The sequence below is a fragment of the Panthera leo genome, chromosome F3 (genome assembly GCF_018350215.1).
Source record: "Panthera leo isolate Ple1 chromosome F3, P.leo_Ple1_pat1.1, whole genome shotgun sequence".
NCBI lineage: Eukaryota > Metazoa > Chordata > Mammalia > Carnivora > Felidae > Panthera > Panthera leo.
The window spans coordinates 59180817-59204759 of record NC_056696.1 but is presented as its reverse complement, the minus strand read 5'-3'; the positions used below and the strand labels follow the sequence as shown (position 1 = coordinate 59204759).

Below are 23943 nucleotides of genomic sequence, written 5' to 3'. Positions count from 1 at the left end.
ACCTGTTCCTGGCCCTTCTCTGTTGGGATGGGCTTGGGCTTGGTGATCCTCATCTACCTTCAGAACTACATTGATACCCTACCCTATGGTGTGCCTCCCATCCCTCAGTGTATCCAGAAGACTTGGGCTGACTAGGGCTGTGTCTTAGTACTTCTGCCCTGTTATTGACTCTTTAAGTTGTGGAACTTTCATTTGAATGTGGAGTGGAACCTTGGTCAGGAGGATAGGCAGTTGGGATGGAATGGGATTCCTGGCTAAGGAGTGACCTTTTAGCATCGGCTGTATCTGGTAAGACACCAAGTGTCTACCTTTCAAGGTGAGGTAAAAGAGTTCCTTTGATGGGGCAGGGGGAGGCAGTGACTACTGCTTCCTTAATATTCTTTGATTCTAAGGTTAAAATGACAACTTACTATTTTTCTACATAACCTCCAAACAGATTTGTTTTGTCATTATGTGGGTTGAGTAAAATATACATTTTCTTCAATTTTCCTTTTTCTTGAAAGCTTGTGTCCTACCTGGTTGCTCTATCAACTAAAACTCTCCTCTTCTTAAATTCTCCCCCCAGCGTTTGCCCATTTATTTAGTAGGTTAAAGAAAAATTGCAAAATTAATATAGGATCATTGTAGTATGTGAAACAATACAAAGGTGTGTATGAAATAGCTAGTAACAGCTGATCTATGACACAGCCTCCTTAAATCCTATTCTTATGAAATCACCAGTGTTAAAAGTCTGTTGTATACACTCTTTAACATCTTTCTTCGTACTCCTCCGAGCCTATACAAACAGATCTGATATGTATAGGTTCTTTTTTCCCCTAAACATGAGCTCTTACTGTTTAATATCCTCTACCGTACATTTCCCCCGTGAACACACACCATGAGTATCCGCCTGAATGAGTAGATGTCTTTAACCTTGCTCTGTTCAATATAGTGGCCATTGGCAATGTGTGGCTGTTGATCACTTTAAAATGGCTAGTCTAGATTTCTAAGGCTTAGTATGAATATAAAAAGAATGTAAACCACCTTGTTAATAGTTTTTATGTTGATTATATGTTGAAATGACAATATTTTTGGAGCACTCGCATGGCTCAGTTGGTTAAGCAGCCGACTCTTGATTTCAGCTTAGTCATGATCTCATGATTTGTGAGTTTGAGCCGCACGTTGAATCCCTGCTTGGGACACTCTGCCTCCCTCTGACTCTGACCCTTCCCTGCTCACATACTGCATGTTCTCTCTCTCTCTCTTTCAAAAACACATAAATACACAAACATTAAAAAAACGAAATGACAATATTTTGGCTACATTGAGTTAAGTAACATATATTACTAAAATCAATTTCACCTATTTCCTTTTACTCTTTTTAAAGTAAACTCTACCTCCAACATGGGGCTTGAATTCACGACCCCAAAGTCAAGAGTCTCAGGCTCTACCGACTGAGCCAGTCAGATATGCCTATTTCCTTTTACTTTTAAAAATTGTGGCTACCAGAAGATTTAAAATTACTTGCGTTATGTTTGTACTGGACAACACTGCTCTAACCCATTAAAAAATCTTTTTTTCAGAGTTTATTTTTGAGAGAGAGAGAGAGTGAGAAAGAGAGAGCGTGAATGGGAGAGGGGCAGAGAGAGAGGGAGACACAGAATCTGAAGCAGGGTCCAGGTTCTGAGCTGTCAGCACAGAGCCTGACATGGGGCTTGAACCCATGAACTGAGAGGTCCTGACCTGAGCTGAACTTGGACCCTTAACTGACTGAGCCACCCAGGCATCCTTAACTCATTCTTTTAATAGGTCCTTACATTCCAAAGAACTTCATGTAAGCTTTGGTAAGTTGGTGACTTATATCTGTACAAAAGTATTTTGTTTGAAGATCTTTCCATGGAGAACTCTTTATCTAACCATTATGGTCTAGAAGCGTGGCCATTTTTCTTGAAGAGTACGCTAAAACAGTCATACCTAATGCAAAGTACACATTTCTAATAGTCTGCTGAGCTACCAGCAAAATCACCAAACTACGCCTGTTATACCAGCAAGTCCCCCTGTCTTATTCTCCTTGAACAGCTATCATATATGCAAATGATTTTGCAGAATTACGTAAATTCAGCACTGAGGCTGGAGACAGTGGACGCAATAGGGAAGGTAGAGCTTGGCAGTCTTCAGGGAAGCTTTCAATTTGAGGTAGAGTTTGCTAATGAGATGCATGTGATATTGTCATTTGGAAGAATATTCTAAGAGGGACAATAGCTAGAAAGTCTGACTGATAAGCTATGAAGAGTCCGTAGCATTTTACTTTTATAGAGAATGAACCTTATTTGAATCAGAAGACCTGAGTTGGAATTTGGACCCAGCCATTTGAAAGCTATGAGATCTTGGATAAGTCACTTAGCTTTTCTGGGCCTTGGATTTCTCTCTGAAATGAGGTGAAATGACTCCCCATATAGTACCGTTTTCTTCCGTGCTGTGATGTTTTTCAAATTGATGGGAGGAGCTGATGACTTGAAATGAATACATTGTCATTAAGATTTTTTATTAAAAATAAAGTCTATTTTATAAATATGCAACATTAATAATGCCATATAACACACACACACACACACATATATAATATAGAACTAGGCTGTGTCCCTAGTTCTCTAATTTTTCTCTATTTTGTGGTCATGGTTACAGATGACTTGGGCTTGCTCATCATCATACCATTAGTGGTAGAGACAGGTCTAGGTTCTCAGTCCTGTCCTTAATTTGGTTCCCTGTTCTTTGTAATAAACTACTGCACTGTTTTCTAATAGCTTGAAGCCTTCATATATTTCAGTGACTAAATTCTTCCAAGAAGAAATATCTGGGGGATGTATATCTTGGAGTGGAAAATCTGGAAGATATATATCTTGGACATAAAGTTTGGCTATATTATAGGAAAATATAAGTAGGAAGAGTAGAACATGGCTCTATTCTGCTAATGACTATTACAGAAGGTCTCACATTCATTGGAAGGAATCTTCTTTGGGGGATTCTGGCTGCCTCTGTGCAGTGGTCTTTACTCTGCAGCTCCAGGGTCTGTCTGTGGATATTTGTGATGCTGTAGGTTACAGGAAAAGGGAGTTGCTCCATAGCCAATGGAAAGCATCAGCTTAGTGATTCCTGCATTGGGTTTGGCTCACTGTCCAGGGTTATGCCCTTGTTGCAAAGCTTCTGTCAGTCACTGGATAGGTTTGGATGACTTCCACTGAGCAGGCCAGGCAAATTTCAAGGCTTCAGACTGAGCTTCCTAGGGAGAAATGAAAAAGCTGAGGGACGGAGGGACATCAGAGATTCTGTTTGGGGCAGTGTGTGTGTGTGTGTGTGTGTGTGTGTGTGTGTGTGTGTGTACGCGTGTGTGTGTCCAGAAATGCTCAGATTATCCTCAGCTACCAGGCAAAGGTCACCCCACTCTTTTAGGTTATCTTCCAAAGGCCATTAAATCCTCCAAAAAGAAATTGATCTATTGTAACTCTGATAGTTCTGAGGCTGACTGTACTTTCCCAGAGTTTCACATTATTCATTTCCAGAAAGTAATTTTAGTTGATTGCCTTGTGGTCTTTTTGAATGAGGCATTTTATAAAATAGGAGAAAATTGAAAGGGTTGGCTCACCATCAAAATATATCCCTTCTGAATGCTCTTAAAGACAGTATAACTGCCAATTTGGGGTGGAAACTTGTTGGAGTTTCAGTCCCTGGAGGTTTTTAATGGAGGGTGAGACAACTGTCTTTCTTGGTCCATTTAGTTGGATGCCTGCCTTGGACAGGTGTACCAGATGACCTTGTGATCTCTCCCAGTATTGGCATTTTATGATTGGGTAGATTCATGAGAACCTATATTAGGTTCAGGATTTTACCCATCTGCTTTATTATTTGGCCCAGTGTCCCTTAATCTTGTTTCTCCTAGCAGATTTTACATTATTTGAAGGCTGGGATGATGCCTGTGTTTCTTTCATGCTCTCCATGGAAGAGAGAGAGCATGGGAGTAACTTATGGAGGAGACAGTGCTCAGGGAGGTAGGAGAAAGGTCCCAGGTGAAAGGTTGACAATTAATGAGAGGAATGATACCACATCTTCTGAGGTTGGAGGGAAGGTATCCAAATTAATACATAGGCATGCACAAAGATGAGGGAGATTCCATTTTATAATCTCAGTTTCATTGATGAAATATGAGGAAAGATCATCCACGGGAAGAAAGAAACTTAAGGGATACAAACAGAATGGTAAACACTTGGAATAATTACTGTGGAGAATGTAAAAGGGTGCTGACCAAGAACAAGTCAAGGGTTTGATGCATGGTGCTCGAGGCTCAAATGAATTTTGAAGCCATGAATATGTAATGGAGCCAACTCTGAGGACATCCTGGTTTTTGTCAGCAGTGTGCAGCTGATGGGTGGGTATAGGGATGGAGAAGGAAGACTGGAGCATTGATTCAAGGTTGGGATTTTCCTGAGCAACATGGGAAGAGACTGAGAGATGTAAGGTAATCAAGGTTAGCAGACAGAAGAGTTCAGATAACCTGTCTGAGGGTGTGGGATTGTCAGGGAAGAAAAAGCATTGCTTGTTGAAAAAAAATGGGGAAGCAAGAAACTGGAACATTCTGTGAGGCCAGAAATCAAGCAAAATGGATGGAATAAGGAAGTGCAAAAACTGAAAAGGTAGGCAAATATGGCCAGAGAGTAGAATATTGGAGTTTAAGATTTTTGGGTGATGACAAAACCGAGAGCGTTGTGAGGATGGGTTATCCAAATGCAGGGCAGTAACTGAGTAGAGTTAGGGAGATCCATGAACTTCAAGATCACATTGTTGGGATTATCAGATGGGTGGTTTATCTGCATGGATGTGCTTATCTCCTAGGATTTAGGTGGAAGTAGGAATGGGAAGGACCATGAATGGGGCCTCAAAGAGCTATGATGTGGGAAGTATACAGTGCTTTGGGGACTCATAAGAGGGTCTCCTAACCCAGATCTGGAGAGCTGACGGACTTCTGGGGGAAGTGATAGTTACACTAGCCCCCCGAAATGAATGAGGTTAGCTAAGGGAGGGAGAATTAAGGCAGGAAAAAGGGTAGGGCTGTTCCAGGCAGAGGGAAGTAGAATGTTAAATAGATCGATATATTTTTTAAATTTTATTTTTTTAAAAATTTACATCCAAATTAGTTAGCATATAGTGCAACAGTGATTTCAGGAGTAGATTCCTCAGTGCCCCTTACCCATTTAGCCCATCCCCCCTCCCACAACCATTCCCGTAACCCTCCGTTTGTTCTCCATATTTATGAGTCTCTTATGTTTTTTCCCCTCCCTGTTTTTATATTATTTTTGTTTCCCTTCCCTTATGTTCATCTGTTTTGTCTCTTAAAGTCCTTACATGAGTGAAGTCATATGATATTTGTCTCTCTCTAATTTCACTTAGCATAATACCCTCCAGTTCCATCCATGTAGTTGCAAATGGCAAGATTTCATTCTTTTTTGATTGCTGAGTAATACTCAGCAATTGTATATATGTTGTGTGTGTATGTGTGTATACATTATATATATATACTGAGTATATATATATATATACACACAGTGTGTGTATATATATATATATACACCACATCTTCTTTATCCATCATCCATCAATGGACATTTGGGCTCTTTCCATACTTTGGCTATTGTTGATAGTGCTGCTGTAAACATTGGGGTGCATGTGTCCCTTCGAAACAGCACACTTGTATCCCTTGGATAAATACCTAGTAGTGCAATTGGTGGGTCGTAGGGTAGTTCTATTTTTAGTTTTTTGAGGAGCCTCCATACTGTTTTCAAGAGTGGCCGCACCAGTTTGCATTCCCACCATCAATGCAAAAGAGATCCTCTTTCTCCACATCTTCGCCAACATCTGTTGTTGCCTGAATTGTTAATGTTAGCCATTCTGACAGGTGTGAGGTGGTATCTAATTGTGGTTTTGATTTGTATTTCCCTGGTGATGAGTTATGTGGAGCATTTTTTCATGTGTCAGTTGGCCATCTGGATGTCTTCTTTGGAGAAGTGTCTATTCATGTCTTTTGCCCATTTCTTCACTGGATTATTTTTTTTTTTTTTGGGTGTTGAGTTTGGTAAGTTCTTTATAGATTTTGGATACTAACCCTTTATCTGACATGTCATTTGCAAATATCTTCTCCTATTCTGTTGGTTGCCTTTCAGTTTTGCTGATTGTTTCCTTCACTGTGCAGAAGCACTTTATTTTAATGAGGTCCTAGTAGTTCATTTTTGCTTTTGTTTCCCTTGCCTCCAGAGACATATTGAGTAAGAAGTTGCTGCGGCCAATATCAAAGAGATTTTTGCCTGCTTTCTCCTCGAGGCTTTTGATGGCTTCCTGTCTTACACTGAGGTCTTTCATCCATTTTGAGTTTATTTTTGTTTATGGTATAAGAAAGTGGTCCAGGTTCATTATTCTGCATGTCACTGTCCAGTTTTCCCGGTGCCACTTGCTGAAGAGACTGTCTTTATTCCATTGGATATTCTTTCCTGCTTTGTCAAAGATTAGTTGGCCATACATTTGTGGGTCCATTTCTGGGTTCTTTATTTTGTTCCGGTGATCTGAGTGTCTGTTCTTGTGCCAGTATCATGCTGTCTTGATGATTACAGCTTTGTAGTATAGCTTGAAGTCCAGGATTGTGATGCCTCCTGCTTTGGTTTTCATTTTCAAGATTGCTTTGGCTATTTGGGGTCTTTTCTGGTTCCATACACATTTTAGGATTATTTTTTCTAGCTCTGTGAAGAATGCTGGTGTTATTTTGATATGGATTGTATTGAATATGTAGATTGCTTTGGGTAGTATTGACATTTTAACAATATTTGTTCTTCCTATCCAGGAGCATGAAATCTTTTTCCATTGTTTTGTGTCTTCTTCAATTTCTTTCATAAGCTTTCTATAGTTTTCAATGTATATATTTTTCACCTCTTTGGTTAGATATATTCCTAGGTATTTTATGGTTTTTGGTGCAATTGTAAATGGGATTGATTCTTTGATTTCTCTTTCTGTTGCTTCACTGTTGGTGTATAGGAATGCAACTGATTTCTGTGCATTGATTTTATATCCTGCAACTTTGCTGAATCCATGGAATCATTTCTAGCAGTTTTTTGGTGGAATCTTTAGGGTTTTTATATAGAGTATCATGTCATCTGAGAAGAGTGAAAGTTTGACTTCCTCCTAGCTGATTTGGATGCCTTTTATTTCTTTGTGTTGTCTGATTGCAGAGGCTAAGACTTCCAATACTATGTTGAATAACAGTGTTGAGAGTGGACATCCCTGTCTTATTCCTGACCTTAGGGGGAAAGCTCTTAGTTTTTCCCCATTGAGGATGATATTCACGTTGGATTGTTCATATATGGCTTTTATGATCTCGAGGTATGATCCTTCTATCCCTACTTTCTTGAGGGTTTTTATCAAGAAAGGATATTGTATTTTGTCAAATGATTTCTCTGCATCTATTGAGAGGATCATATGGTTCTTGTCCTTTCTTTTACTGATGTGATGAATCACATTAATTGTTTTGCGGATATTCAACCAGCCCTGCATCCCAGGTATAAGTTCTACTTGGTCGTGGTGAATAATTTTTTTTAATGTATTGTTGGATCTGGTTGGCTAATATCTTGTTGAGGATTTTTGCATTTCTCTGTTCATCAGAGAAATGGTCTATAGTTCTCCTTTTTAGTGGGGTCTCTGTCTTGTTTTGGAATCAAGGTAATGCTGGCTTCACAGAATGAGTTTGGAAGTTTTCCTTCCATTTCTATTTTTTGGAACAGCTTCAGGAGAATAGGTGTTAACTTTTCCTTAAATGTTTGGTAGAATTCCCCTGGAAAGCCATCTGGCACTGGACTCTTGTTTTTTGGGAGATTTTTGATTACTAATTGATTTCCTTCCTGGTTATAGGTCTGTTCAAATTTTTTATTTCTTCCTGTTTCAGTTTTGGTAGTGTATATGTTTCTAGGAATTTATCCATTTTTTTCCAGATTGCCCATTTTATTGGCATATAATTGTTCATAATATTCTCTTATTATTGTTTTATTTCTGCTGTGTTGGTTGTGATCTCTCCTCTTTAATTCTTGATTTTCTTTATTTGGGTTCTTTCCTTTTTCTTTTTGATCAAACTGGCTAGTGGTTTATCAATTTCGTTAATTCTTTCAAGAACCAGCTTCTAGTTTCATTGATCTGTTCTACTGTGTATTTTTTTTTGATAGCATTAATTTCTGCTCTAATCTTTATTATTTCCTATCTTCTGCTGGTTTTGGGTTTTATTTGCTGTTCTTTTCCCAGCTCTTTAAGGCGTAAGGTTAGGTTGTATACCTGAGATCTTTCTTCATTCTTTAGGAAGGCCTGGATTGCTATATACTTTCCTCTTATGACCACCTTTGCTGTGTCCCAGAGGTTTTGGGTTGTGGTGTTATCATTTTCATTGGCTTCCATATACTTTTTCATTTCCTCTTTAACTTCTTGGTTAGCCCATTCATTTTTTAGTAGGATGTTCTTAAGTCTCCAAGTATTTGTTACCTTTCCACATTTTTTCTTGGGGTTGATTTTGGGTTTCGTAGCATTGTGGTCTGAAAATATGCACGGTATGATCTCGATCTTTTTGTACTTGCTGAGGGCTGATTTGTGTCCCAGTATGTGGTGTATTCTGGAGAATGTTCCATGTGCACTGGAGAAGAATGTATATTCTGCTGCTTTAGGATGAAATGTTCTGAATATATATCTGTTAAGTCCATCTGGTCCAGTGTGTCATTCAAAGCCATTGTTTCCTTGTTGATTTTTTGATGAGATGATCTGTCCATTGCTGTGAGTGGGGTGTTGAAGTCTCCTACTATTATGGTATTACTATCGATGAGTTTCTTTATGTTTGTGATTAATTGATTTATATATTTGGGTACTTCCACGTTTGGCACATAAATGTTTACAATTGTTAGGTCTTCTTGGTGGATAGACCCTTGATTACGATATAATGCCCTTCTGCATCTCTTGATACAGTCTTTATTTTAAAGTCTAGATTGTCTGATATAAGTATGGCTACTCCAGCTTTCTTTTGTTGACCATTAGTACGATAGATGGTTCTCCATCCCCTTATTTTCAATCTGAAGGTGTCTTTAGGTCTAAATTGGGTCTCTTGTAAACAGCATATGGATGGATCTTGTTTTTTTATCCGTTCTGTTACCCTATGTCTTTTTATTGAAGCATGGAGTCCATTGACATTTAGAATGAGTACTGAAAGATTTGAATTTATTGCCATTACGTTGCTTGTAGAGTTGGAGTTTCTGGTGGTGTTCTCTGGTCCTTTCTAGCCTTTGTTGCTTTTGGTATTTATTTATTTATTTATTTATTTATTTATTTTTTCACCTTTTCTCCCCTCAGAGAGTCCCCCTTAAAATTTCTTGCAGGGCTGGTTTAGTAGTAACAAACTCCTTTAATTTTTGTTTGTCTGGGAAACTTTTTATCTCTCCTTCTATTTTGAATGACAGCCCTGCTGGATAAAGAATTCTTGGCTGCATATTTTTCTGATTCAGCACATTGAATATATCCTGCCACTCCTTTCTGGCCTGCCAAGTTTCTGTGGATAAGTCTGCTGCAAACCTGATCTGTCTTCCCTTGTAGGTTAAGGACTTTTTTTCCCTTGCTGCTTTCAAGATTCTCTCCTTGCCTGAGTATTTTGTGAATTTGTTCACAAAATACTTGTGGCCTTGTTGATGGTCGGTTTTTGTTGAAACTAATGGGGGTCCTCTGTGCTTCCTGGATTTTGATGTCTGTGCCTTTCCCCAGGTTAGGAAAGTTTTCCGCTATGATTTGCTCACATAACCCTTTTACCCCTATTTCTCTCTCTTCCTCTTCTGGGATCCCTATGATTCTGATGTTGATCCTTTTTAATGAGTCACTGATTTCTCTAATTCTTAAATCATGCTCTTTTGCCTTAATCTCCCTCTTTTTTTCTGCTTCATTATTCTCCATAAGTTTGTCCTCTATATCACTGATTCTCTGTTCTGCCTCATCCATCTTTGCTACCGCAGCATCCATCTGTGATTGCAGCTCAGTTATAGCATTTTTTATTTCATCTCGACTAGTTTTTACTTCTTTTATCTCTGAATAATGGGATTCTAATCTATTTTCAACTCCAGGTAGTATTCTTATTATTGTGATTCTAAATTCTGTTTCAGACATCTTGCTTGTATCTGTGTTGGTTAAGTCCCTGGCTGTTGTTTCTTCCTGCTCTTTCTTTTGGGATGAATTCCTTCGTTTCATCATTTTGAAGGGAGAAAAGGAATCAATGAGGTAGAACAAATTAAAATTTAAAAAAATATTAAAATTAAAACATTAAAAAAACACGCACACACAAAATTGAATAAATGATGTTAGGTCCTAGGTGTGTTTTGTTCTGGGTGTTGAAAGTGGTTTGATAGATGAGAGAAAAAAGGGAGGGGAAAGAAAGAAAAAAAAAAAGGAAATCAGTTGAAAATTTGAACAAGTGAATACACTGAAGTAGACCAAAATGAAATGAGGGAAGTAAAATAGAATTTGAAAAAAATTACACAAAACTAAAAAATATAGTAAAAAACAATTAAAGAAAAAGATTTTTAATAAAATTGAAAATAAAAATGAATTTTTTCTCTTTCTGTATTCAAGAAAAAGAAAAGAAATGAAAAAGAAAAAATAAAAAAGAAAGAAAATTGAATAGCTGGACCTGCTAACAGACTGAAATATGACTGAAATTACTTCATTTTCCCCTAGAAGTCAAACTATGAAGTGCTTTATAGTCCATAACCTAAGCAGGTGGTGAGAATTGTGTTCTTGAAGAGCGAGAGGTTGGCTCAGTTGGGTGGGGCTTAGTGTAATGACTCCGTTCTCCACTAGATGGCGCTGCTTAGCTCACTGGGGTGGATTGTTCTGGCTCTCATAGGTGCGTATGCATGTGCGCAGGAGCAGTGAAAATGGTGTCACTTAGCTGTCCAGTCTTTAGTATGGGAACTCTTTCCTCTCCAATCAGCAATCACGCACCCATCCTGTTTTCAGCTTTTGTCTACTCCGTGGACAGCTTTTACCCTGTCCGTGACCAAGCCCCAGGTAGTACCTCCCTCCTGAGTTTTGATTCAGATGCGGCTGTTTTCCCCTGCTCCTTCTGAGGGACCGCGGCTTTGACCCGTTCCGCCCCTCTGCGGGGTCTCACTGAGCAATGGCCAAATGCCGGCTGCACCCAGAAAAGTTCCCGGGCCCGGGCTGCGGCCGAAGCCTAGAGATTGCAGCCAGGTGCCAGTCTGCCCCAGAAAAAGTTCACGAGATAGTGTAGCAGCAGCATTTCAGGGATTATGGAAAATCGCAACACACATCTGGCACCAGGCTTCACCCTTAATGACCTTGTTCCAGCACCAGCGAATGTGGCCGTTCTCTGGGGTCTGCTGGGCTCAGGTAGCCTCACAGGCTCTACCAAATGTCCTCCCAGCGGGGAAACCGCCTCTCCCCTTGTGGCCTGAAGACCCCCGGACTCCACTCTGCTCCTGGGGATTCGCCCTTCCCATCAGAGCACCGCCAGGTATCGAGCTGCGGAGTTGCTGACTCTTTGCTCCCCTTGTTTACAGTCTTAATGGAGTTTAAACCCACTCCTTTCTCCTTTCTTAGTTAGTTCAGTCCCTGCGGCCGTTTCCAATTTTCCACTTTCTCTCCAGCTGCTTTTGGGGAGGGGTGCTTTTCCTGTATTCTACCCCTGGTTTCCATCCTCTCTCCACACGCAAAAGCAGCTCCCTGCCCTCTGGCTTCTCTCTCCCCAAGTTCACCTCTCTGCACCGTGTACCTGCTGAATTCTGTGGTTCAAGTTGTGCAGGTTGTTGTGTTAATCCTCAGATCAGTTTTCTAGGTGTGCAGGATGGTTTAGTGTTGGTCTGGCTGAATTTCATGGATGCGAGACCCACAAAAAACTTCCATGCTGTTCCGCCATCTTGGCTCCCTCCCAAATAGATCAATATTTTATAAAGTGTTTAGCTTCATAAAATGAAAGATAATCTGGAGATGCAGAGTCTATCATTAAATAACATAGTCTATAGCGTGGTAATCTTCTCCACTTACAGTAGCCCTTATTTTGTGATTTTTAATTAAAAAAATTTTTTTTCTTAACTCAGACTTCTGGGGGCTACAATTCACACCGTCACATTCATAACATATGGGAAAGGAAGGAGAAGAAGTGTTCCTGAGGACCTGTCCTCCTGACATTCACTAAGACTTAACCCTCTGTCTGCAGATTAATTTTCAATTACAGAACAAGTGCATGATTTATGCTGCACGGCTGCATTGGGAAAAAAGGGGAAAAGAAAGACATGGAGGTGGCAAAGCAGAGAACAAACAATGGAAGACATAATATACCCAAGAGCCTTTTGACTTGTACCTTCGTAACATGCAAACGAGAGGGCATTATTACTCTGTGCAAATGTTCACATGCTAAATGTAGATCAACAAAAGGTGAAAGCGCTTAGAGAAGAGAGCCAAAATATCTGCAAGGAAAAAAGAAATTCAGAAAAGAAGCCAACTCTATTTCAACCAAGTACCTTGGGTCATCAATCATATCTAAGGAGATTTAGCTACCTGACACGTTGGACTTGGAACCTGTGTCCTCTTTTCCACCCTGTTCTCGCTGTGAGGAGGGGTCGGATGGGGCACAGTGTGAAGAGCCCAGGCTTTGGACCAAAATGGAGCTGGTTCTGCATCCCGACTCCGTCACACTGCTGGTGAGCAGTGCACCCTTGAGCACGTGCCCAAGCCTCTCTGTGCCTCCATTTCAGCATCAGTAGAAGCAGCAGCAAAAACTGAAGTCAAAGGGTGGATGTGAGAATTGGGAAATTCCACATATTTCTGGAGTGCTCAGAAAATATGCAATACATAGGAGGCAGCTCATAAGTGGGAGCTATCAGCTGGAAGTCCTATTGCTCCTGCTTCTAATATTACTACTTCTATTAGTGGTCTGTTCAGTAAATGAATCTGCACGGTCTGTACCATAGAGAAAGTGCTTGCAAGGGATATTTTATGTGTGTATGCTACACTCAACCAATTCTTGCCTTGATAAAATAATTCAAAGATGCAAATGGCACCTTTGCAGTTCTGCAGACAGGATCAAACTTCCTCCAGAGGCCAGAGACCTTCGTGTGTGTGTGTGTGTGTGTATGTGTGTGTGTGGGGAAAGGAGGTCAGGGAGATGGGAAGGCAACTGGGAGGCTGGCAGCAGCTTCCTTCCTCTAAATACACAGTCTAGAAGCATTCTAGCGCCAGAGGGATTTTCTTAAGCTGACTTAGAGAAATAACCCAAACCTTGTGGCTGTGTACAAATGCTGCTGTGATCCATTTGTCAAAGGGAAGATAGTTTCTCTCTTGGCCACGTCCCCAGCTCCTTCTTTGAGCAGGACACCTAGAAGGTGCATCATCTGAGTGGTTGGCATAAGAAGGATGACCTGGTGGAAAGGTAGGTTCAGTGCCGAGCTTCTTTGTAAGATCCGTGTGTCACAGGTCTTGAAGGGCTCCATTGTTCACCTTCCTGGTTGATGCCATGGCTTGGGTCCAGCTGGACTGAGGACAGTGCCCCTTTCTGTTTTAACTGTGCACCTGTCCTGAGCAAGGTGCCAGGAAGCTGCTGTCTTCCTGCCTGATAAATAAATTAAGTCAAGTTTAGACTTGACCATTTACATAGCTTCTGGCAAATGCATTTTCTAAGTGTATAATCTCTTTTTTGATGTCCCTGGAAATAAGAAAGCGAATTTGGTGTATTGGAAGAGCTACATGAGAAAGGGGCATTAGGAAAATACAGCAGGGACTGAGGCAGAATATAGGAGGTAAAGCGAACATTGGCTTGGTGATTTTAGAAGAGAGAAGCACAAACGCAGAGGGGGAGTTTCTTTCCGTAAACACAGTTAAATTTTGAAGAACGTTACCTGGGAAAGCTGTGGGTTTGCCTTCCTGGGAATACCGAGGATGGACCTTCATCTGCTTGGAATGAATGAAGGAAGCCAGGCTGCAGGCAGGGAGGTCGATTAGATAATTGCTAGTTCCAAATCATAGATTTTGATGCTATATTAAAGAATAGAGCTGCACATCTTAAACAAAGCATTTAAAAATATTTTTAAAAAATGTTTACTTATTTTTTATTTCATTAATTTTTTTAATGTTTATTTATTTTTGAGAGAGAGAGAGACAGAGTTCGAGGAGGGGAGGGGCAGAGAAAGAGGGAGACACAGAAACTCAAGCAGGCTCCAGGCTCTGAGTTGTCAGCACAGAGCCTGAACTGGGGCCCGAACTCACAAACTGTGAGATCGTGACCTGAACCGAAGTTGAAGGCTCAACTGACTGAGCCACCCAGGTACTCGTGGCATTTAAAAATATTTAGATGAGCATATTTCTGGAGCTATGCAACTAGGAAAGCATTACATTGTCTTTCTTTTTTCTTCAAATTTTTGTTTAAATTCTTGTTAGTTAACATATAGTGCAATATTGGTTTCAAGAGTAGAATTCAGTGATTCATCACTTACATAGAACACCCTGTGCTCATCAAAGCACTGCCCTCCTTAGTACCCCTTACCTGTCTGGCCCATCCCCCCCTCATCTCCCTCCATCAACCCTCAGTTTGTTCTCTATCTTTAAGGGTCTCTCATGGTTTGTTTCCCTCTCCCCCCGCCCCATTATGTTCATCTATTTTGTTTCTTAAATTCCACATATGAGTGAAATCATGTGGTAGTTGTCTTTCTTTGATTGACTTATTTCATTACTATAATACACTCTAGTTTCATCCACATGTTGCAAATGGCAAGATTTCATTCTTTTTGATGACTGAATAATAATCCATTGTATTTCTGGAACACATCTTCTTTCTCCATTCGTCATTTGATGGACATTTGGGCTCTCTCCATAGCTTGGCTATTGTTGATAATGCTGCTATAAATATTGGGGGGCATGTGCCCCTTTGAACCTGTGTTTTTGTATCCTTTGGATAAATACCTGTTAGTGCAATCAGTGCAATCATAGGGCAGCTCTATTTTTAACCTTTTGAGAAACTTCCATACTGTTCTCCAGAGTGGCTGCACCAGTTTGCATTCCTGTCAACAGTGCAAGAGAGTTCCCATTTCTCTGCATCCTCGCCAACATCTGTTGTTTCTGAGTGGTTAATTTTAGTCATTCTGACAGGTGTGAGGTGGTATCTCATTATGGTTTTGATTTGTATTTCCCTGATGGTAAGTGATGCTGAGCATCTTTTCATGTGTGTGTTAGCCATCTGGATGTCTTCTTTGTAAAAATGTTTATTCATGTCTTCTGCCCATTTCTTTTTCTTTTTTTTTAATATGAAATTTATTGTCAAATTGGTTTCCATACAACACCCAGTGCTCATCCCAAAAGGTGTCCTCCTCCATACCCATCACCCGTCCTCCCCTCCCTCCCACCCCCCATCGACCCTCAGTTTGTTCTCAGGTTTTTTTTAATGAAATTTATTGTCAAATTGGTTTCCATATAACACCCAGTGCTCATCCCAACACGTGCCCTCCTCAATACCCATCACTCACCCACCCCTCCCTCCCACCCTCCCATCAACCCTTAGTTTGTTTTCAGTTTTTAAGAGTCTTTTATGCTTTGGCTCTCTCCCTCTCTAACCTCTTTTTTTTTTCCTTCCCCTCCCCCATGGACTTCTGTTAAGTTTCTCGGGATCCACATAAGAGTGAAAACATATGGTATCTGTCTTTTCTGCCCGTTTCTTAACTGGATTATTTGTTTTTCAGATGTTGAGTTTGCTAACTTCTTTACAGATTTTGGATACCAACCGTTTATCAAATATATCATTTGCACATATCTTCTCCCATTCTGTAGGCTGCCTTTTCTTTTTGTTGGTTGTTTCCTTTTCTATGCAGAAGCTTTTATCTTGATGAATAGTCCATTTTTGCTTTTGTTTCCCTTCCCTTTGGCGACACGTCTAGTAAGAAGTTGCTTCAGCTGAGGTCAAAGAGATTGCTGCTTGTGTTCTCCTCTAGGATTTTGATGGTTTACTGTCTCACATTTACTTCTTTCATCCATTTTGAATTTATTTTTGCATATGGTGTAAGAAAGTGGTTCAGTTTCATTCTTCTGCATGTTGCTGTCCAGTTTTCCCAACACCATTTGTTGAAGAGATTGTCTTTTTCCCACTGGATATTCTTTCCTGCTTTGTCGAAGATTAGTTGACCATATAGTTGTGGTTCCATTTCTGGGTTTTCTATTCTGTTCTGTTGATCTATGTGTCTTTTTGTGCAAGTACAATACTGTCCTGATGACTACAGCTTTATAATACAGCTTGAATTGTGGAACCGAGATGCCTCCAGCTTTGGTTTTCTTTTTCAGGATTGCTTTGGCTCTTTGGGGTCTTTTGTGGTTCCACACAAGTTGTAGGATTGTTCTAGCTCTGTGAAAAATGCTGGTGGTATTTTGATGGAGATTGCATTAAATGTGTAGATTGCTTTGGGTAGTATAGATGTTTTAACAATGTTTGTTCTTCCAACCCATGAGCATGGAATGCTTTTTCACTTCTTTGCAGCCTCTTTGATTTCTCTTATAAGTGTTCTATAGTTTTCAGAGTATATATCTTTTGCTTCTTTAGTTAGGTTTATTCCTAGGTATCTAATTGTTTTTGGTGAAATTGTAAATGGGATCGATTCCTTGATTTCTTCTTCTGCTGCTTCATTATCGGTGTATAGAAATGCAACTGATTTCTGTACACTGATTTTATATCCTGCGACTTTGCTGAATTCATTTATTAGTTTTAACAATTTTTTTGTGGGGTCTTTTGGGTTTTCTGCATAGAGTATCACGTCGTCTACAAATAGCGAAAGTTTGACTTTTTCCTTGCTGATATGGATGCCTTTTATTTCTTTTTGTTGTTTGATTGCTGAGGCTGAGACTTCTAGTACCATGTTAAATAACAACGGTGAGAGTGGACATCCTTGTCTTGTTCCTGACCATAAGGAAAAGGCTGTCAGTTTTCCCCATTGAGGATGACATTAGCTGTGGTTCTTTTGTATATGGGCTTTATGAAGTATTACATGATCTTAATTAACTTAAGCCAACATGGCTCATATTGGCAAATAAATGCTGGAAGTTTTTTTCTTTTTAAAAAAATATTTTTTAAACATTTATTTTATTATTGGGAGACAGAGAGAGACAGAGCATGAGCAGGGGAGGGGCAGAGAGAGGAGGAGGCACAGAATCGGAAGCAGGCTCCAGGCTCTGAGCTGTCAGCACAGAGCCCCATTCAGGGCCCTAACTCATGAACCATGAGATCATGACCTGAGCTGAAGTCTGACACTTAACCGACCGAACCACCCAGGCATCCTGTATGCTGGCAGTTTCCAAGATGCGCTCACAGGTATCGACACTGGGATTTATCCTCAACGATTGACCTCACTTTTTGGCCTGTTGTGTTTATTCCATTGCTGTCGGAAGTTTCAGGATTGACAGCCCAGCTTGACATCCATTTTCAGCCTGGAACTGGCTCTCCGGCAGGTTGCAGCCTCTGCATTTACTCACTCACCTCACCACTGATCTCTCCTGCTTTCTCCGGGCTCCACCCTGGGCCTGGGAACTGGACAACTGGGACCAACTGGCACCTGTCCTCCAAAGCTCTACTCTGACAGAGGAGAGACAGAGTTGAATTAATGCCTTGGGTTTACTATCTCTGTTGAGGGAAGAATGATCAGAAAATTCATAGTGCCTATACCTAGTTCCTAGAACAAGGGTATTCATCTTCTTTATAGACTTCAGGAAATAAAAGTATACTTTCAGTTCTGCAAATTGCATTTAAATTTGCAGAATATTGCGTATCAAGCTAGGGAGTCAGGCTTTTACAAACCTCGTTTCAAAGCTGGCGGTTCTGATGACAAGTCTTTTTAATTGAAAATTTAGCTTGGGAAAGAGGTACACAGATAGACGCCTGAACTTACTAGTTGTTCACGGATGTTGACCTTTAGCTAAGTGGACATGGCGTCAGACTTCTGGTTGCTTCTTGACTGGGTGTTGTAAACATGGGGAATTCCAGAAATCAGTTTCTTCCCACCGTGAGAGTGTACTGTGGGCCGGTGACCAACCACAGTCTCGTCTATAGAGAAGAAAGTCCTGTGAGGAGCAAATGTGTTTCACAAAGTTCTCCTCATGGTTAACCTGTTCACTGAAAACGAACGTGGTAATGAGGAATGTGCTGTCTGGGAAGGAGCAACCGATCGTCACATCGATGTGTCACCGAAACCACCTCGACCTCCTACCTCCAAGTTCACAAAACACTGTCACGTGAGTGATCTTGCTTCATTGTCTCACCAGCCTTAGAGGCGGGTCAGACATCTTTTATCCCCATCTTGCAGACAAGTAAACTATGGCCCGGAGAAGTGAAGAGACTTGCCTGGTGTCTCAACAGCTGCAAGGTTGCGGGACTTGGTCTAGAAAGCCGCTCTCGGAAGTCTGAGTCTGTTTTTGCTGCTCTGCCATTCTGCATCGAAAGCGTGTAGAGTAACACTGCAAGGGTCCCGCTAAAGTGCTTTCTAAGGCCGATTAATCACCATCCTAAGTGCCTGGGAACCATCCAGCATTATTAATCTTTTCACCTCCTGACCCCGGTCTTCAGCCTTTCCGGAGAGGGGATCCAGCCTGTTAACACACAGCAGCAGCCTTCGGTCATGCCCTGCATTATAGTGACGGGGCTTCATCCCTTCTGACGCGGAGCGTGGTTCCTGCTGCTTTGGGTGTGGTTCCCAGAGAGCCATGAGCTACCCTGGCCGGGAGAGGCAAGAACGTAGGACCACCATCCGTCAGACTGCTCCGCTGTGGCTCTACAATCCATAGACCTTGTGTCCATAGTGAATGATAGTGGCATGAAAGTGGTGTTTTAAGCTGCCCCAGGAGACAGGGAAAATAGATAACACAAAGAATGGGTGCATGATGATAATAACGGCGGTACATTTTGCTACATCTTTTAGTCCAGACCGGAGATGGTAGAACGTGGCATTCCACTGCGTGCTGATGCCCACAGTACCTTAGAAACAAGCTTGTAAATAGCTAGGAAGAGCCCTGAGCTGGCAGCTGGCAGTATTGTGGTTTTCTGTGTCAAGTGTCTTCAACTATCATTATCTCCACATGTCCTTCGCATACTTCTCTACTTTGCGCTGCTTTTCCCATCTGTAAAGTGGGGATGATTTTGCCTCACCTCACCCTCCATTAGAGGATGAGCCAGACTGCAGGTGTGAGGTGCTTGAATGAAGTGTCGCTAGACAAGACGGTCCAAATATCTCTGGCTGCGTGAGCACGTGTGAGGGGCATTTGGAAAGTATAGGGGCGCCTGGGTGGCTCAGTCGGTTGGGCGTCCGACTTCGGCTCAGGTCACCATCTCGCGGTCCGTGAGTTCGAGCCCCGCGTCGGGCTCTGTGCTGACAGCTCGGAGCCTGGAGCCTGTTTTGGATTCTGTGTCTCCCTCTCTCTCTGACCCTACCCCGTTCATGCTCTGTCTCTCTCTGTCTCAAAAATGAATAAACGTTAAAAAATTAAAAAAAAAAAAGAAAATATGACTAGATGGTATTTCATAGTATTTGATGAAATATTTTCATATGGATTATTCTTGTGTGTGTTGCAAATTATTATTCCTTCCTGGTTTTTAGACATCAGACAATGAAGCTAATGTTCAGACCAGATTACTGCTAAAAGGCAGAGTTGCAATGGATTCTGACATTGGAACACCTACCCTTTCCTCTGAAGGATGCTCCTCCCTTCATATAAAGTCCACGTTAGGTTTTGGGTTTTACTCCAATTTAAGCATTCTGTGTTTTGGTCAACTGCTTGCATGTTGCAAACACTATTTGCATGTGTTCTCTGTTGTCCTGTAGTATTACAAAGGTTTATCTTCTACTTTTTTTTCTTTTTTTTTTTGTGGTAGGGACAGCTACCTGATTGGAGTCTGCGTCCTTGCTCCAGGCAGAAACACAGATCCAAGATGCTTCTTGCATAGCATCCTTAAAATACTGCTAGAGCCTCTAACCCTATCTCATGGTCAATATTGTGAAGGTGTCTGTGATTCTACCACGTCCTTGGGTGAGACATTAGGAGTAAATGGGATGCTCGTTTGTGATGCTCAAACCCTGGGGTTTACCCTTGTCTGTCATTGTAATGTAGTTTTATGAAGACAAAATTGAAAGCATTCTAAATGTCGAGAGGGGGTGGGTTAAATAAATTATTATATGTCATTACAAAGAATAAAGTAAATTTGTATTGTTGACATGGAGAGGTTTCCAATTAATAGAGTTAAATAAAAAAGGGATATATATTTTACTATGATTCCATTTAAAAATTATTTATTTAAATTCAAGCTAGTTAACATACCATTAGTCTTGGTTTCAGGAGTAGGACCCAGTGATTCATATAACACCCAGTTTTTATAAAGAAAATATCTATCTATCATCATTCGTCATCATCATCATTCATCATCATCATCTATCTTAATATCCTTAATGATGAATAAAATACTCTGAAATGTTATTCTTTTTTTTTATTTAAAAAAAATTTTTTTTTAACGTTTATTTATTTTTGAGACAGAGAGAGACAGAGCACGAACGGGGGAGGGTCAGAGAGAGAGGGAGACACAGAATCTGAAACAGGCTCCAGGCTCTGAGCAGTCAGCACAGAGCCCGACACGGGGCTCGAACTCACATACTGCGAGATCGTGACCTGAGCCGAAGTCGGACGCTTAACTGACTGAGCCACCCAGGCGCCCCTGAAATGTTATTCTTAAAATAAGGAAGGATTCATATGAAAATCTTAATAGTCATTAATTCTAATGTACAGCCTGAAGGCTGGAGGGAGAGGGAGATGTTAACTTGTAATTTTATGTCTTCCTATATTTTTGAAAATTTAACCATTCTCCTCATTTTCTCTGTGTTTTGGTTTTCTTCATTTATAAAATGAGGATATAATAAATGAGTGGACATCCTAACAAGTGCCCTCCTAATGCCCACCACCCATTTAACCCTTCCCCCCACCCACCTCCCCTTCAACAACTTTCAGTTTGTTCTCTGTATTTAAGAGTCTCTTATGGTTGGGCACTTGTTGGGATGAGCACTGGGTGTTATACGTAAGTGACGAATCACTGGGTTCTACTCCTGAAACCAATACTACACTGTATGTGAACTAACTTGAATTCAAATAAATTAAAAAAAATGTGTGGAGTTTTGGTTCATGCTCCTCAAACATTGGAGATTGCCCTTGGTTTTTCATTGTAATGTTGTTTGGTTAAGAAAAACATTGGAAGCAATCTAAATATGTCCATCAAGAGGAGATGGGTTAACATCTCGTAAGATTGTTGAGAGGGTTGAATGATTAAATACAGATGAGGTGCTAAGGATGATGCCTAGCACATAATAAATATTCAGTAAATGTCAGCTGTTATTAGTTTTACAGTTATTAATAAAGAGGAATAACTGCTTCCCTGTGGGTTCTGCCAGCACCATACATCTATAAATAGAAAAACCTCAGGGATTCACTTCTAGATCTGTCCTTGGTTGAGCCTAAGTAAGAGGTGATAACGGAGCCCAGGCTCAATGATTCTGCCTAGCCCTTTCCCCTTCCCTACTACAGATGGCAGCTGTTTTGTATCTTAGTAATGGAGAAGATGTGGAGGTCAAGTGGACTACATTTTCAAAATGTTTACATCAGATGGAGGAATAACAGAGTGTGGTATAATAAAGAATATATCTGGTATTTGTCCCTGGTTCCCAGTACAAAGCTTCAAAAACCCTTGGAATGTCTCTGTTATTCCAACAAGGTGGATCATGGAGAGCCTCTAGGTAGCTTCAAGATGGGGGTCACTAGAAAACCAAACATGTTATTAGGAGGTTGGAACTTTGGGTCAACTCACCCTTTGAGGAAAGGAAGGAGATAGGGATTGAGTTCAGTCATTTGGTCAACGATTTAATCAGTCATGGCTATGTAATGATTTAATCAGCCATGCCTGTGTAATGAAATGTCAATGGAAACTCTGCACGCTGAAGCTCAGGAGAGCTTCCTGGTTGGTGAACATGGATGTGCTGGGAGGGTGGTGTGCCTGCTTCCACACGGAAACTTGGCACTCCCTCCCAGACCCTGCCCTGTGTGGATCCTTCACAATATCCTGTAATTGTAAGTTAGCACTTTCCCAAGTTCTGACTCATTCTGAATTATTGCACCTAGGGGGATCGTGGGAACCCCCCATTTTGTAATTAGTTTTTCAGACATGCGCGTGGACTAAGGACCCCTAGATCTTGAGGCTGGAAGTTGAAGAAGGGGTAGGTAGTCTTGTGGAGGCTGAACCCTTAAACCTGTACAGCCTGGTGATAAGTCTAAGTGGCTCTTGTCATAACTGAGTTGTGGCGTACCCACGTGGGGTGGAAACAGAGTACAGTCACCTGGTTTAATTAATCATTAGCAAGGTCTCTCTCCCGTCAACGGGAGAGTCCATGTTACTACAGCTGTTATGGGGCAGAGTAACCCAAGCCAGAGAATTATCTGGAATTATCTGCCTGTCACCGTATTCCCTTTGCCTCTTGCTTCTTCGCATCCTCTGCCCTTTGATTCTTGTGAAAAGTCATCTGTAAAAACGGTGGTGAAACCACTTAAGTGTCATTTTTTCATTTATACCCAGGAATTTTCTCCTCGTGGACCGAATGTAGCTCTTCTTGGTGTACAAACCGCAGTAATTGGTTTTCCTTGTTTTCTTTTTTTCCCACTGACTTTCCTCAGATAGGGACTCTGCCAAGGGCATATGTCTGCTGAATAGCAATTTCATTTACAAGACCTCCCCGGTCTATTAGACTTGGAGCTCACATAAGAGTTCTTCTCAGAGTTTCAGTGTAACTCATTAATTGTGAGACACATTACTCTTCCTCACTGCTTAGACTTTGAAGGAATGCAAATAACATTTTATTTCAAAGTTGGGAAGAACAGCCAAAAAAGTGCCAAGAATTGTCTCGACTGGTTTTAGGCAACTGTTAGAGGAAGACATAATAAGTGCTCTAACCATGGACTAACCAGTGTCCTGTAGGAATTAGAGCCCTTGCTCTGCTGTGTCCTGATGCAGACATTTTTCTTTGTTCCTTTTAAAACTTGAGTGTCTGTCTGCGAACCAGCTGCCACCTCCCATCACTTGCAGCATATTCCGACATTTTCCCATCAAAATAAACTGGTGTATGCTTGGGAAATGCATGCATACCCTTTCCACTACCAGCATGGTGGAGCCAAGTAAGAAGGGCACACGTTAGCAAATTTCCGTAATACACAAGCACCTCAAGGCCGCATAGGTACCAGTTTTCAGATTGCTTACCTGTCCGCAGGACTCTCCTCAGGGGATCAGGGTGGGGGACAGTGGCAAACCATACCTGTGAAGACGCCACAGTATTAGAAAAACATCTTAGAGGTGAAAAGATCTCCTTACTCATGAACCCCCTCAGCCATCCTCCTTGTAAGAAGTCATCCAGATTCTGTAAGAACTGTCAAAATACAGTGAAACTTCTCATGGACTTCTGGGTGGTTCACCCTCAGTTAGAAGGACAGCTCTGTTACACGTCTCCTTTATGTTTCTTGCAGCTGGGGGTTCTGTTTCTCCTTACTGGCCCACGCAGAAGCCATGTGTGCCCTGTTGGATGTAGCATCCCTTCTCACGTGGGGAGACAACACTCCCATGATCAGCACCTCTATTGGTTTTCTAGAGTTGCTGCAACAAAGCACTGTAAACTGGGTGGCTTAAAACCACGCAAATCTGTTCTTATGTAGCTGTGGAATCCGGAAGTCTGAAATCCAGGCATCGGCAGCGTTGGTGCCATCTGAGGAATCTGATGGAGAGTTTGTTTCATGCTTCTGTCCTCGCTTCTGGGATGGCACGAAAGCCTTGGAGTTCCCCAGCTTATAGCT

General features: G+C 41.2%; 1 long non-coding RNA gene across 3 annotated transcripts in view; it reads left to right on the top strand.

The window, feature by feature from the left end:
* The first annotated feature begins 244 nt into the window (after window positions 1-244).
* Window positions 245-23943, top strand: part of LOC122212117 — a 243526-nt gene continuing 219827 nt past the window's right edge. For all 3 annotated transcript variants that reach the window (XR_006199004.1, XR_006199002.1, XR_006199003.1), the window contains exon 1: window positions 245-316. This is a non-coding gene — a long non-coding RNA (uncharacterized LOC122212117). The remainder of the gene's footprint in view (window positions 317-23943) is intronic.